This window comes from Kogia breviceps (genome assembly GCF_026419965.1).
Source record: "Kogia breviceps isolate mKogBre1 chromosome 20 unlocalized genomic scaffold, mKogBre1 haplotype 1 SUPER_20_unloc_9, whole genome shotgun sequence".
Classification (NCBI taxonomy): domain Eukaryota; kingdom Metazoa; phylum Chordata; class Mammalia; order Artiodactyla; family Physeteridae; genus Kogia; species Kogia breviceps.
This window is the reverse complement of record NW_026711575.1, coordinates 172,756-186,474: the sequence shown is the minus strand read 5'-3', so window position 1 is coordinate 186,474 and position 13,719 is coordinate 172,756. Positions and strand designations below refer to the sequence as shown.

General features: G+C 47.0%; 1 long non-coding RNA gene across 1 annotated transcript; it reads right to left on the bottom strand.

Annotated features, from left to right (window-relative positions):
- Positions 1–282: 282 nt before the first annotated feature.
- Positions 283–13,183, bottom strand: LOC136793476 (uncharacterized). The gene is made up of 5 exons (XR_010838766.1): positions 12,966–13,183; positions 9,213–9,286; positions 4,563–4,625; positions 1,498–1,694; positions 283–1,395 (listed from the first exon to the last, which is right to left on the bottom strand). It is a non-coding gene; the product is annotated as an uncharacterized lncRNA (long non-coding RNA).
- Positions 13,184–13,719: the final 536 nt, after the last annotated feature.

The following is a 13,719-nucleotide window of genomic DNA, read 5'->3' as shown; positions in this document are numbered from 1 at the left end:
GGCCTCTGCTCTCCTGCTCTGCCCACGCACTTGGGGTGCCCTGGTTCACTCTTGACCCAGTAACAGGGGTCAAAAGGAGCAGTGCAGGCAGCCCCAGCCAACACGTTCCATATACTTCTCTCTACTTACATCATGCGCACGGCGTTCCCTCAAAGATCTTCAAAGTTCTGGGCTCTTCTGGTTTCCTTACTCTTCACTAGCCTTCTAGCCACTGATGTGACTAACTGAATTGGCCTGTACCTTATCAATATGAACAGATACTATGGGAATATACATATTGTTATATTAAAATTGCCGTATTATATATTATGTATGTGTTATGTTAATATAGTTCTAATAGAGTAAATTAACAAATATAAATGAGTTAATATACTAACATGAATACATATTACACCCGAGAGTCCAGTCCTTGCCTACTGCGTGCTCAGCTCTGCCCGCTGAGCCACACTGTTTGCCGGAAAAAATGAAGACTTGAGGGCAAAGTGAAGTGTGACGGGGGGGTGGGGGGGCGGGCAGAGCACACCGAACCTGCCATCACAGTGAAGGCAGCACAGTCGACTCCCTCAAGTGCAGCCCGAAGCGTGCCCTCGAGACCAGCATGAACCGCACAGTCTTAGTGAGGGGGGTGCATGCCAACCTGCTCTCCCAGCCCGTGCGCCCCGTCTGGAGCGGGGGATGAGGAAGCCTCCTCCAGGTGTTTCTTCTCTTCCCCTGCTCGCAGTTTCCTCCCCTCCAGACGGTCGGATGTGCAGGACAGCTGAGGGCACTTGTGACTTTCCCCGTCTCTCCCTTAAGTTCATCGTCTCTCCCTTAAGTACAGGCGGTGAGTTGATTTAACTCATCGCCTGCAAAAAACGCAATTAGCAGGAGTAGATACGTACAGAAGTTGAGTGAGCGTATGCCCACGCACTCAATCCTCTATATTTTTATAATGAGAGGTCACTAAGTTTTGCTCAGATCCTCAAACTTTTGTCTCTGTGAACTTTAGTAGTTGCCATTTGGTTTCAAGATGGCGGACTGAAGAGGCAGTAAATGTAGACAGACGTAAAAAATAATATAACTTGCTCAAAGCTGTCGAAGTGCTTTAGAAATGTTACCGTACAACCTTGCAGACCAGTGAGAAACGCCAGAAGAAGTTCAAACAGAGAGCGCATTTTGTTAAGCGAAAAGGGGAGGGAGGGCGAGAGGGGAGCCGAGGAGGGCGGCCCAGCGTGAGTGGTGGGAACAGGCAGTTCAGATGCTGTGGAGGCGGCTGTGGCGGCGGCTCTGCCACGTGCTCCCAGGGCTGGTCTCTCAGCGCCCAGACGGGCAGCTGCGGGCGGTAAACTCAGGGCGGGGGGGTCAGCCGTTCACTGGCCACTTCTGTAGCGTCACACCTGAGCAGAACCCTGAGACCTGGAAGGTGGACAAATTAGAGCCTGTGTCACTCCGACCGGAGCTTCGGGTGGATCGTGGTGTCCGGAGGAGCCCCAGCGCCTGCCCTATGTGGCTTCTCACCTGCCGCTCCTCCACTGCACACCGGCTGGCCAAGCGCAATGCGGGTCCTGGAGCTACCGTCAGGGTCGCGCATGTCTCAGAGCCTCCTCAGATGTGGGCTTCATGTGAACAGATGCAAAGCAGAGATTGTTCCCGTGTCAACAAAGTCTGGAGAGCACAGGGGGCGTGGCCAAAATCAGGGACATAATAAAACAGTTCTACAGAGTAACAGGAAAAGAAATCAACTCCATGTAGCAGTGTTCCAGCCTCTCAGCTTATACGTGTGTATTCAAGAAAAAAGTAAATCTGCTTCTAGAATAGATATTGAAAATCAAACCTTGGACTGTAACAGGCTGAAAAATATTTTTGGAACCGGATTTATTTTTGGAAAAATTTATTTTGCTTTCATTTTTGCCTGGAACAACTTCAGCAGCGGCTCTTTCTGGGAGGGTATGAATTAAGCAGCACGTTCTGGAGTGAGGATCGAATCCCTCTCAGAGGACTTGCACTGACCCTTGTGATGTGTGAACACAGAGGGGCCAGAACAAGGCCTCAGAGAAACATTTTTTTGAAATAACGGCAGCAGCAAGCCTTCCTAGAACTACTGTTCTGTGTAGTAGAATGTTCCCCCGGACACAGAGGCTGAGCCACATGGGCCACAGCTCAGGGTATAATGCATCCCGGGATTGGGAGTGGGACCTGCCTTCACGCCTGGGCCCCACCTCGCAGGAACCCGGTGACCAAAGCCAATGTACTTTAAAACCCACAACGAAAACGCACAGGCCCCCAAATGTGCACAACGTAGCTTTGTCAATGCCAACCTCAGTCTCCTGTGAATTATTTGTGCACTGAGTTAAAAGCTGTGTTGCGGACGGCAGCAAAGGGAACAGGGATATTGGCCATACAATTAGTTCTGAAAGACTTGTAATCACAGGAAATAAAAGACCTCTCCAATCTTTGGGAAAACATTTACTACTTTACAGGCGTTGCCCTAAGGTGGGCAAATCCCTTACGGTTTGGGGATTGTTTCGGAAGATGAAGCAACAAGGGTCTGAAGCTTGAAGAGTCAGTTCAGGCCCATCTTCGCTGAGGTCGTCCTGCGTGTGAACGTCTGGAACACGACTGAGCCGGGAAGGGCTCAGTTTCGGGGGCACGTTTCCTGGCTGCCGTGGTTCCCTCCCCTCACCCCTGCTGAGCCACAGCCCCTGTCACCCCTTCAGGGTGTCAGTTAAAAGATGCCTCCTTCCGTGGGGAGCGGAGGCTCCTTGTTCTCAGAAACAGAGCAGCAGCCACTGGTCCTACGTCTGCAAAAGCCCCATGTTATGAACTCATTTGTAATACTGTGTTTTATCATTATTGTGCTGGATATTTTTATGGAATTCATCTGAAAACTGGTTATCACCACAAAAATTGTATTTTTGGTCGTGCTGCATGGCTTGTGGGAACCAAGCCAGGCGTTGAACCCGGTCAGGACAGTGAAAACCCGGAACCCTAACCCCTGGGCCACCAGGGATCTCCCGTCACCACCAACTTTAATAACAGAATTAGGTGCCCTACATACAGTCTAAAGTTTAACCTAACTTTTACAATGAAGTTTTTGCCTGAAAGTTGTAAGGAATTTGAAACAAGACTAGAATCTGTAAGGAAACCATAAAAAATGCTTGGTGACTCGGCTTTATTCACTTTAAGTAAAATTTATACACGAAAAATTAGACACAATTATTTACATAGTGACGAGCATAATAAGTGAGGGATAGAAATAAAATATGAACCTGGATATGCTTACAGCAGTGTTACGTGGTTTTGGAAAACTTTCTGTACTGTTATTATACAGCATTGGAAAAACTAAAAGAAAAAAAATAAGGAAATGGTGGTAATTCAAAGTCTTACTGTTACATGAGAAAAGCAAGTTGCAAGGCAACACGAATTATTTATTTAACAGAACTGAAAATGAATCTATGTTATTTGTGTGTATATGTAGATTTTAAAAATTTGTTTTAAAGGTTGGGAAAGTTATACAAATAAACATCACACACCTTGACAGGGATGAAAGGGAAATGTGTTTGGTTTTTGGTTTGGGGTTTTGGGGCCGTGCAGCATGGCTATACGCTGGGGTCTTACTCCCCCAGAGCCCTTGGCAGTGGGAGCACGAGTCCTAACCACGGGACCACAAGGGAATTACTTCCCTAAAGTAGGGTAAATTTGACCTAAATGCGCACTGCTTGTATTAAAAAAGAACAACGACAACTGTGCATGTGGTGGTATGAAACTAGCTTGTCCTAAAGTCTAGCCAATGCATTTGGGAGTCAAGCAACAGGTAGGTTTCCTGGGTGGCCGAGAATGGATCTTTACGTAAGGATTAAAGTCAGAACACACACGAAGCACGATTAATGAAACCCTGGCTGTACACTGGTTTCTACTCTAGTCACTAGAACATTTCTTGAGCACTCGCTGGCCTTAGTCCAGCCTGGAAATCAGTTACTTGCCCACGGCAAGTCAGAACTGATGTCAGACTCATACAAAAGACGGATGGGTTTCTTAGTTTTGCTACGATGGTCTCTCCGTGGAAGAAAAGCTACATTTTGGTCTCAACACTTGTTTGGGCCTGTTCTGTCAGGGATTGCTACATGAAAAACAAACAACCGAAACCAACATTACAAAACACTCTTTTTCATACCTGGTGGCTTCTGCCAATTTAGAGATTTCTCTTTTTCTGCCATGTGTCCAATGCCATATAAAATAAAGGAGGCCGAGTGGGCAGGAGGCAACGCCCCCGCGGGGCTGAGCAGCCGGGCATCCGTGCTGGCAGCAGCAGCTCAGGGCGCCCTGGGCTTCGGTCCTGATCAAGAGTGAGAGAGCCAAGGAGCATTTCCGCTCCGGGTTCCTAAAGGCATTTCGTTACTGTATAACCTGGATCTACAGAAAGTGCGGGATGGCCTGATACAGTTTTCTACATGTCCCACTATTTAAAATAACTTGCAAATTTCTTATATTCTGCAACCACAGCTTGGGAATTCTGCGGACAGCATATAAATATAACTACATAACTCACTGTATAATTAGAAAGACGTGAGAGTCTAACTTACCCTGATATCCTAGTGACTCTGGGTCTCAGGAGAGAAGGCTCAGACGATATAAACTGGGCATTTCTACAGATTGGACAGCAAGTGGCAATTTTAGTCCATTATTAAAAAAACAACAAAAACAAACAAACAAAAAATAACCTTCATTTCCCTGGTGTTTTGTTTGTTTGGTTTGGAAGCAGCTTGCCACACTTGCCACGGAAGCATAAATATTTATAGGCGTTAGTGCACTAATTGCAAGCACATTAGCCCGGAGGGGTAGTTTTAGAAGAGCACAAAGCCATGTAAAATGATGTCTATGAAACATTTACAATTACCCACAGAAACAGGCTCTGCCATCTAAAAGTGTACTTGGGACCAGCCCTCAATTTGTGGTCCTGTGATCCTGTTCAGACAGACAGACCCGATAAGTTAGCTTTTCTTATGTAGAAAACCAAGCTAACAGAGAAACAAACAAAAGACTTAACCTAGCAGCTCACAAGTGGGAAACAAACTACTGTTTATTAAAATATTGGGTAACACTCAAGTGCAGGCTCGAATGCTCTCAATTCAATGCGCTTCACAGAATGTTTTTACACCTTTTCAACCAGCAGTCTCCCCCAATCCTAGAAAGCTTACTTTTTTACTCGGTACAGTTAACAATTAATATGTGCTGAAATTACTGTAGCTGTGTGTTCTGGTACAATTCACCAGAATAACTAAAGGCTAGACATTTGCTAAAATATTCTGCAGAGGCGGGACCCAGAGCATTTAATCTTATATGAACAAAAGCCTGTGCACAAACACATTTTATACGTGATTTCAGGGAGGCCCCAGGCTCCCCGGCCTCCCTAATCCGCTCAGATTAAGAGCCCCTTGGCTGGGAGGTACAAGAGGACTAAGGCGTCCCTACTTACCTCCGATTCAGACCTCTGGCCCCATCACAGCCGCACTGGTGGGAAGGAAGGCGGACGCCCGGGCACACACTGTGCCAGCGGCCCGGCGGTCAGACGCATTGTAAGGAGTGACATCATAGGGAAGAAGGAATTTCATTTCACAGTGGATGTGTTTTCCCTTTAAGCTCTGTGTTCTATTGCCTTCGCTTTGAGTTCAGAATGCTGCCTCTGGCCGGAAACAGGCAGGATAGCTGATTCTCAAGGCTCTGACCTTTACCGGGATAACACTTTTCATCCACATAGAGATAAAAGTTGCGGGACAGAGAACAACATTTCTTTGGATGGAGGTTTATAGGAACACCGCGACCTGACCTGCGTGGACAAAGGATTTTCCTGCACCGAGAAGTTTGCAACAACCAACCAACCTCGACCCCCGCACCTGGCCTTTCAAAATGCTTTTCTGAAAGCCTTTGGGGAGTTTGGGCTTTTGCCGGCCACAAGCCAGCCGTCTCCTTGCGTGGCCCTGCAAGACACCGTTCTCTGCTCCAAACTCTGGCATTCCACTTTGCTTGGCCTCACTGGGCATCGGGCATGGGAACTTGGGTTCCTTAACTGGAGGCGACTTGTCACGGTGCACCCCTGCTTCATACACTCTGCTGGGCTTCGTGCGATGGCCCAAGAGATTTAGACAAAACACAAAGAAGAGCAGCGGCTCACTTCACCAATCCACATGGGAATAAACACCAATATTTACTGATCATTTGATATTCCAAACAACGCTGCCATGCCTAACCTTCGCCTATGGTTTTCCACTGCTAGAAAATTTATAGGATAAGTTTCCAAGGGATGTGTAACCTGGAGTTCCTCTAACTGAAAGAACGCTTGATGAGATGTTACTACGTAAAGATAGTGAGTTGCTGAATCCTTCTGAGGAAACTAGCAATGAGATTTCCGCTTTCTTTAAACGGTAGCCTCTCCATGAGACCTCTTCTCCACCTGCGATTACAAATATGCCCCAATCCGGTGTACCTTCAGGAACCGTCCATGATCCGCTCTTCTTCTGAGCACTGCCCTTTCTTCCCACCCAATCACAGCCTGACCGGGTACAGACCTGCTGTCTCTACCTTGCCCTGCCATCACAGCTCACCTCCCTCCATTACAGCTGGACTCACCGTGGCCAGGTAAGCTCCCCTGTTTAGAGAAAGGGATCATGGATGATTGTGAACCATGGAGGCTGGGGGCCCAGGAGAGACGGGCTGTGCACAGGGGATGTAGCTGGGGAAAAGAAGACGGAGACGAATGGGGTTTCATGCATGGTAATTACTCAGGGGAACGTGCTACAGGGCCCACATGCGGGGACGGGGAAGTCAGGTTGCAGAGGAGTCCTTGGGAGCTGCTGCCCAGTAATGACGGCTGAACTGGGGGGCAGGGACTCGAAAGGGAAGGGCGAGGCGGGAGGCGGCGGGGAGTGGCGGGCAGAGCACACACGGGTCCGCGACGCGGCAGAGAAGCAGGCAGGCATCATAAGCATCCCAAAGGAAGGACGGGATGTCACGGCAATGAGGACGTGTGTGGAGTGACATGTGTCCCAGGATGGTGGTGAACAGTGGAAAAGAGGTAACGGGAAGGAGACTAGATGTCATTGATAAACTCAGACAGGGGACACATGTGGCAGGTGGAGGCCCTGGGCCTTCTCTGCAGGAGGGGGTTCCTGCCGACTCCACATGTCCGTGAGCTGAGAACGTCAAGTGGGAGCTAGCTGAGTCAGTAAGAGTTACTCCAGCTGAACCGCGAGTGCAAGTGGTGCAGATAAAGCCCAATACGAATGATCCTGGCAACAGGGGAGGGAGTGTGCAGCACTGAGCGGCTGCCGACCACCCGACACAGCCTGGTGGCTTCGCATGAGCCCCTTCACCCCTGAACTCTTCGTGCTTTTCCGTGTTTTCTTGCTTTACTTTAAAGCTACACGTTCCTTACATTCTCCAAGCAATTGTCTGGTGACTCTCTTCCACAGAAGTAGGATTTCTAAGGTCTGGGTCCCTTGTAGCCTTTCTTTGTGACCTTCAGAAAGACGAACTTTTTCTCTGAGACAATACTTCTGCAAATTTATAAATGAATTCATTTTGGCACATGCTGAGCAAGACTGCAGAACTTGGCCTTCAGTCCCCTGTGTTCGAAATTGCTCACTGATGCCACGAACGTCCCTGCTGATTTCAGACCCTGTGACCTTGCTGGAGCCTCGCCTACTGCATCCAGCCCAATACGACTGCTAGGCCCTCTGTCTTCCCCCTGTGTGGGCACAGGGTGTCTAATGTGCACTAGGAGCGTAGAGGGGCGTTCACAGCAGGAGCAAATCTCAGAGCCCAGACTCCCAGCCTGAGGCAGGCCCTGACTCGGCCCATCCCTCCCCTTCCCCCTCCGCCCCATCATTTATGCCCCTCTCGCAGGACAATGGAGCTGCAGTGTTGCCTCACCATCCGGCTTGGGACCCCTCTCCAACGTTTGACCTTGCACTTCCCTCTGCCTTGCACCTCCCTCGACAAGGCTGCCCTTGCCCTAGACCCTCACAGGGCTGGTGGCTTCTGCTCACCTGCAGGGCGGCCCGCATGTTAGCTCCTCAGAAAACCTCAGGGCCCCCCTCGTCTGACGCTGGCCCCTCCCCACTCCATTGCACATTAGAGCTTTGTCTTTTCCTGTCACGTCTCAAATGCCACGTGTAATGAAGGAGGCTGAGTCGGCAGCAGAGAACGTCCCGCCGTGGTGACACTGACCCGCTGTCCCGGCAGCAGCGGCCCGCGTGCTCTGGGCTTCCAGCATCGCCACCTTTGTTGTCTTGGTAGCGCTCTTCAAAGTTATTTTTCTCAGACTTTAATTTAGAGGAGTCTGTGTACTCCACCCAGCAACGTGAGAGCAGGGTCCCTTGTGTCTCGTTCATAATGCGTCGCCGGTGTGTACAATCCTCAGAAAATATGCTGAAGAATGAACACAAGGGACATTAAGGTCCCATTCGTCCAGGCCCCTCCGTGAGGGAAGAGTTAAGTGAGCTGGTATAGTCACTCAGCTCTTCACCTCAGGCCAATCCAGAGATGCTCACTGCACACTTCAGAACAGAAACAACTGCTAATGTCTAAACAAAAGCATGAGTGCTGAGATCCAGGAAAAAATATTCTCTACACTATCAACTGTGGGAAAGTGTATTACAAATAGACAGTAGAAATGTATAGATGGTGAAGTATCTTGTTAAATGTTGGATGCAAAATTTGGTAGCAAGTAACAAGAAATAAAGCATCCCCAGTTCAGTGGATCAGCGCTTGGACGTATGTAAGCACTACTGAGCGAGCATGTGTCTTTCAACACAAAGACACCTTGCGTTCAGTAAGAATGGGCCAGTTTTCCTGCAATGCAGTGAGTATTGATCAGTTAATGACTGTATAGTTTTATCAAGTTGTAAGTATACTTAGAAACACTAGGGTTAATCCGGAACTAACTTGGAATGGTAACTGAAAAAGTAGAACACAAATGATGTTAACTGTTATATTAGTGTTCAAATATGTATGCACATGTCAAGGATGAATGGCCACGGGAATAAACACATGATTTGTGATTAAACTGTGATGCTTCCATTAATTCTATTGCTTTTAAATTTTATTCACTATTTTCCTCATAACTGAAAAGAGGATTAATTTAATCTTAACAAGAGTGCTAGTCCTGAAGAACTGTGTGCACCTGGACAGGAACATTCCAAGAATTCAGAGTCAGACATAGGTTCATCACTTACCTTAGACTTTGTAGCCAAGGGTTTGTTTTGGTTTGGTTTGGTTTTCCACCAAAAAGATGTCGATATCTCCATGACTACGAAGGTGAAAGATGATTGCAGACATGGTAAGAGTTCCATTTTCAGAATGTGTTGAAACACCAGGGGCGCGTACACTCATTCACAGAGACACAACCCGCTGACCCCAGAGATCCATGTGTATGTCTGCACTCCAGAGGTTTCTGACAAGTGTTCATGTATTGTACAATTATAAGATGTTTGCAACTAGTCTACACTGATAAGTCGGAACTTGATAAAATAAAATCCATGTTTAAAACATTCTCAATTATAGGACTCTGAAAGATTACATATTGTCAGAATGATTGCGTTATTACAAATATTTTACACAATTCTGAACCCCTTGGAAAGCTATTCTGCAAGGTGCAAGGAGAGGAAAGCTAGATTTCCTTTCCTACGGGCAAGGTTTGGTGTTCACTCCACCATAAAATAAGTACTTTTAAATTTAATTGTTTGAATTCTACATTATGTTTTTGAACATCAGTATACTTTATAAGAATAGAAAATTTTCTATACAAGCCTCTTAAAATTCCATTTACCAACTATTTTATTTGAGATTTAATGAGTTTCCATTTTAAATGATATTAGACAAAATGGTAACTATTTTGATTCTTTTATTGGGGGTCCTAATTTTATTCTAATTTAATTTTAGATAATTCAAAAAAATCCAAAACAACACGTTATTACCAGATAAATCAGCATTTCCCAGAATGTATTATAGGCTACATACACTATTGATAAATTTCAACTGAAATATACTTATAAATACAAAAGAAAACTACAAACTGTCTTATCTATGTGTTCTCATTATGTAGGAATGCATTTTAGGAAAGAAACTGTGCAGCAGATGCCACAGTATACCAGGAAGTTGCATGAAAATGCTTTTTATTTAATGATAGAAAATAGAATATTCCTAATTAGTTATTTTTGCTTTTATAAAATTTTCATAAGCATATGTAAATTATATAGTAATTGTGTCATCAATGTGACCATTTTTATAGCTTTCTTTCGTCTGAGTATAAATAGAACTTATTAAATCCTGATGGTTTTCTATCAATAAATTATTATTATTTTTTGATTTTCATGTTCAGTAAACTTTGGCAAACACTGCTACCGTTAAAAGAGATGTCTCTGCAGTGTCAGTTGTTACATCTCCAAAGAAGATATACAGATTGCTAAGAAACACATGAAAGATGCTCACCATCGTTAATCATTAGAGAAATGCAAATCAAAACTACAATGAGATATCATCTCACACCGGTCAGATTGGCCATCATGAAAAACTCTAGAAACAATAAATGCTGGAGAGGGTGTGGAGAAAAGGGAACCCTCTTGCACTGCTGGTGAGAATGTAAATTGATACAGCCACTATGGAGAACAGTATGGAGGTTCCTTAAAAAACTACAAATAGAACTACCATACGACCCAGCAATCCCACTACTGGGCATATACCCTGAGAAAACCATAATTCAAAAAGAGTCATGTACCAAAATGTTCATTGCAGCTCTATGTACGATAGCCAGGACATGGAAGCAACCTAAATGTCCATCAACAGATGAATGGATAAAGAAGATGTGGCACATATATACAATGGAATATTACTCAGCCATGAAAAGAAATGAAACTGAGTTATTTGTAATGAGGTGCATAGACCTGGAGTCTGTCATACAGAGTGAAGTAAGTCAGAAGGAGAAAAACAAATACCGTATGCTAACACATATATATGGACTCTAAGGAAAAAAAAATGTCATGAAGAGATTAGTAGTAGGACGGGAATAAAACACAGACTTACTAGAGCATGGACTTGAGGATATGGGGAGGGGGAAGGGTAAGCTGTGACGAAGTGAGAGAGTGGCAGGGACATATATACACTACCAAATGTAAATTAGATAGCTAGTGGGAAGCTGCCGCATAGCACAGGGAGATCACCTCTGTGCTTTGTGACCACCTAGAGAGGTGGGATAGGGAGGGTGGGAGAGAGGGTGACTCAAGAGGGAAGAGATATGGGAACATATGTATATGTATAACTGATTCACTTTGTTGTAAAGGAAAAACTAACACACTATTGTAAAACAGTTATACTCCAATAAAGATGTTTAAAAAGAAAGAAAAAGAGATGTCTCTAAACCAAAGTCAAACTAGTTTTATGGTTTACTCTGCCCCATTTGTAGGATTGGAAATACTTGGCAGTTTTTGTAGTTGATGCTAATTCAGATAGGAGTCGTATTCCAGTTAAGCTAATTTGTGGTGATTTCTTGGATGAAAGTCAACACATGAATTCCCTTCTCAGCCTACTAATAACTGCACATTAGGTGGCTAGGCTTATTATGAGATTCCTGAGAGTAATGTATATCAGTTTTACAGCTACCCAAGGTTTATTTCGAGGGGTAAAATTCACCAAAAGTTTACCTGCTTATTAAGTGTAACCCTCAGCATAGAGTGGTAAGAAAATACTACTTTCTAGAGAAGGAGCTGGCTGACTTTTCTAAAGGGCCAGAGAGTGAGTACCTTAAACTTTGCCATATGACCTCTGCTTTATCCATCAACTCTGCCATTGTAGCAGGAAAGCAGCCACAGATAAAAGGTAAACAAAGGAGCTGTGCTCCAATGAGACATTAATTATAGACACAAAAATGCAAATCTCATATAATTCTCATACGTTGCAAAATTTTAAAACTGTTTTTCAACATTTAGAACTACAAAAATCATTTTTAGCTTGCAGCTCCTACAGCACAGTCTGGGGGCAGAATTTGGCCCATGGGTCTCAGGATGATTTGGCCTGTCAGGCTCCAGATTCTCTGACAGCTCATGAGCATGGGAGTCGACCAGCCATGTTCTGCTCCCAGCGCCTAAAGGGTTTGGGGCTATGAGCTGCCCTTGCTGCTCGCAGACAATGCCTACAGATGACTCTGGTAATGTTAATTCGACCGACATCTCATTTTGGCAGAGAACAGAACGCCTTCTGCAAAATATTTTTACAGAATAATATTTGCCCAGGATGGGAAATCCTGGCTTTTTCACACCAGAGATGAAGGATTAAAGAAGGGGCCTGAAGGGGCATATGTATTTTTCTCCTGCCTGTTGTCCAGTGCCAGCCCTGGGCTCAGGACAGACAACACAGGGGCCCAGCGCATCCCGCTCCAGTTCTTTGGCCTCAGTCTGGAAGACACCAGAGTGACAAGTCTAAGCACCCCTGCCCCCAACCGGCCCGGATCCCAGGGCTGCACCTCTGGCTGCTCCAGCAGGCAAACAGCTACACCTGAGCAGAGAAAGGGGGTAGGGCCAGATGGCATGAAACCATACATCGTGTAAACAACGAGGGCCTGTAGGCAGACAAAGAAAAGCAGGAACTTCTGGACGGACAGAAAACCATACATTTCGGGGTGACAAGTGTCCTGGAGGCAAAGGAAGGTTGGAAAACGGGAATCTCTGGCCTCCAAATGTAACCTTTGGCTCATTATGCTCGCAAAACATAAAATTAACCTTGCAGATGAGAAGTTCCCATCATGCACCGGGGCCGGGACACTTCCCAGCAAGGCTAAATAAGGAGGAACCTCTCTCCTCCCCTCAGAAAGGTGGAGCTGGTGTGAAAATCAGGAAGTGCGACCCCAAGCCCCACCCTCCCTAATGAATATTCCGCCCCTTCATTTCACGCCCCTTGTAAGCAGCCTATCCTAGTAGCTCTGCGCCGCTGCTTACCCCCACGGGCCCTCTGTGCCCCAGAAGTCCTCGCTGTGCCTTCTCCTTCTCCCTATTGTCCCTGAATTCTTCCTGCGACAAGATACGAACCTCCTCTCTGGTGAGGAGGCGGCTGTGGATCCACCGGCTCTTCCTTTAGCTGACCGGCGGGTCTGGGAGGAGCCCCTCGGTGCGGGCGGAGCCCATGGCCCAGGGCCGTGGCCTCACTGCTCCGCGCCCCGGGCTTCCGGGTGGGGAAAGCGCTGCAGGCATAAGCAGCTCCTCTGCAGGGGCCCGGCCGGAAGCTGAAGGAGAGGCGAGAAGGAGGGCCCGCCACCCTGTCCGGAGCCGCCCAGAGGCCTCCGCCCACAGGGAAGGCGGCAGAGGTGGGGAGCCGGCGGGCGGCACCGCGCTCCTCGCAGAAGGCCTTCAGGCCCAGGCTCCTCTCCCACGGGACCAGAACCGCCCCGGCTTCCTGCACTCGGGCCGCTGCTGGGCTGTGCACCTCCGCCTCCCCCTGGCCACTCGCTCCCACCTGGGCCTCTGCCTCTGCTCCTGCTCCTGCGGGAACTCGGAGCCCTGAGATGGGCCAGAGGAGAGAGGGGTTCAGGGGCCGCGGTCTCAGCATCTCCTCCTTCCCCCAGAGGGTCCTCTTCAGCAGGGGCAAGGGTCCATCCAGGAGCTGATGGGGGCTGGGAACCAGGAGAGAGGTGCTGTCCTCTCACGTCCTCCAGGATGAATCCAAGTCCCCCTAAAACAGTTTCCTCACTGAGTT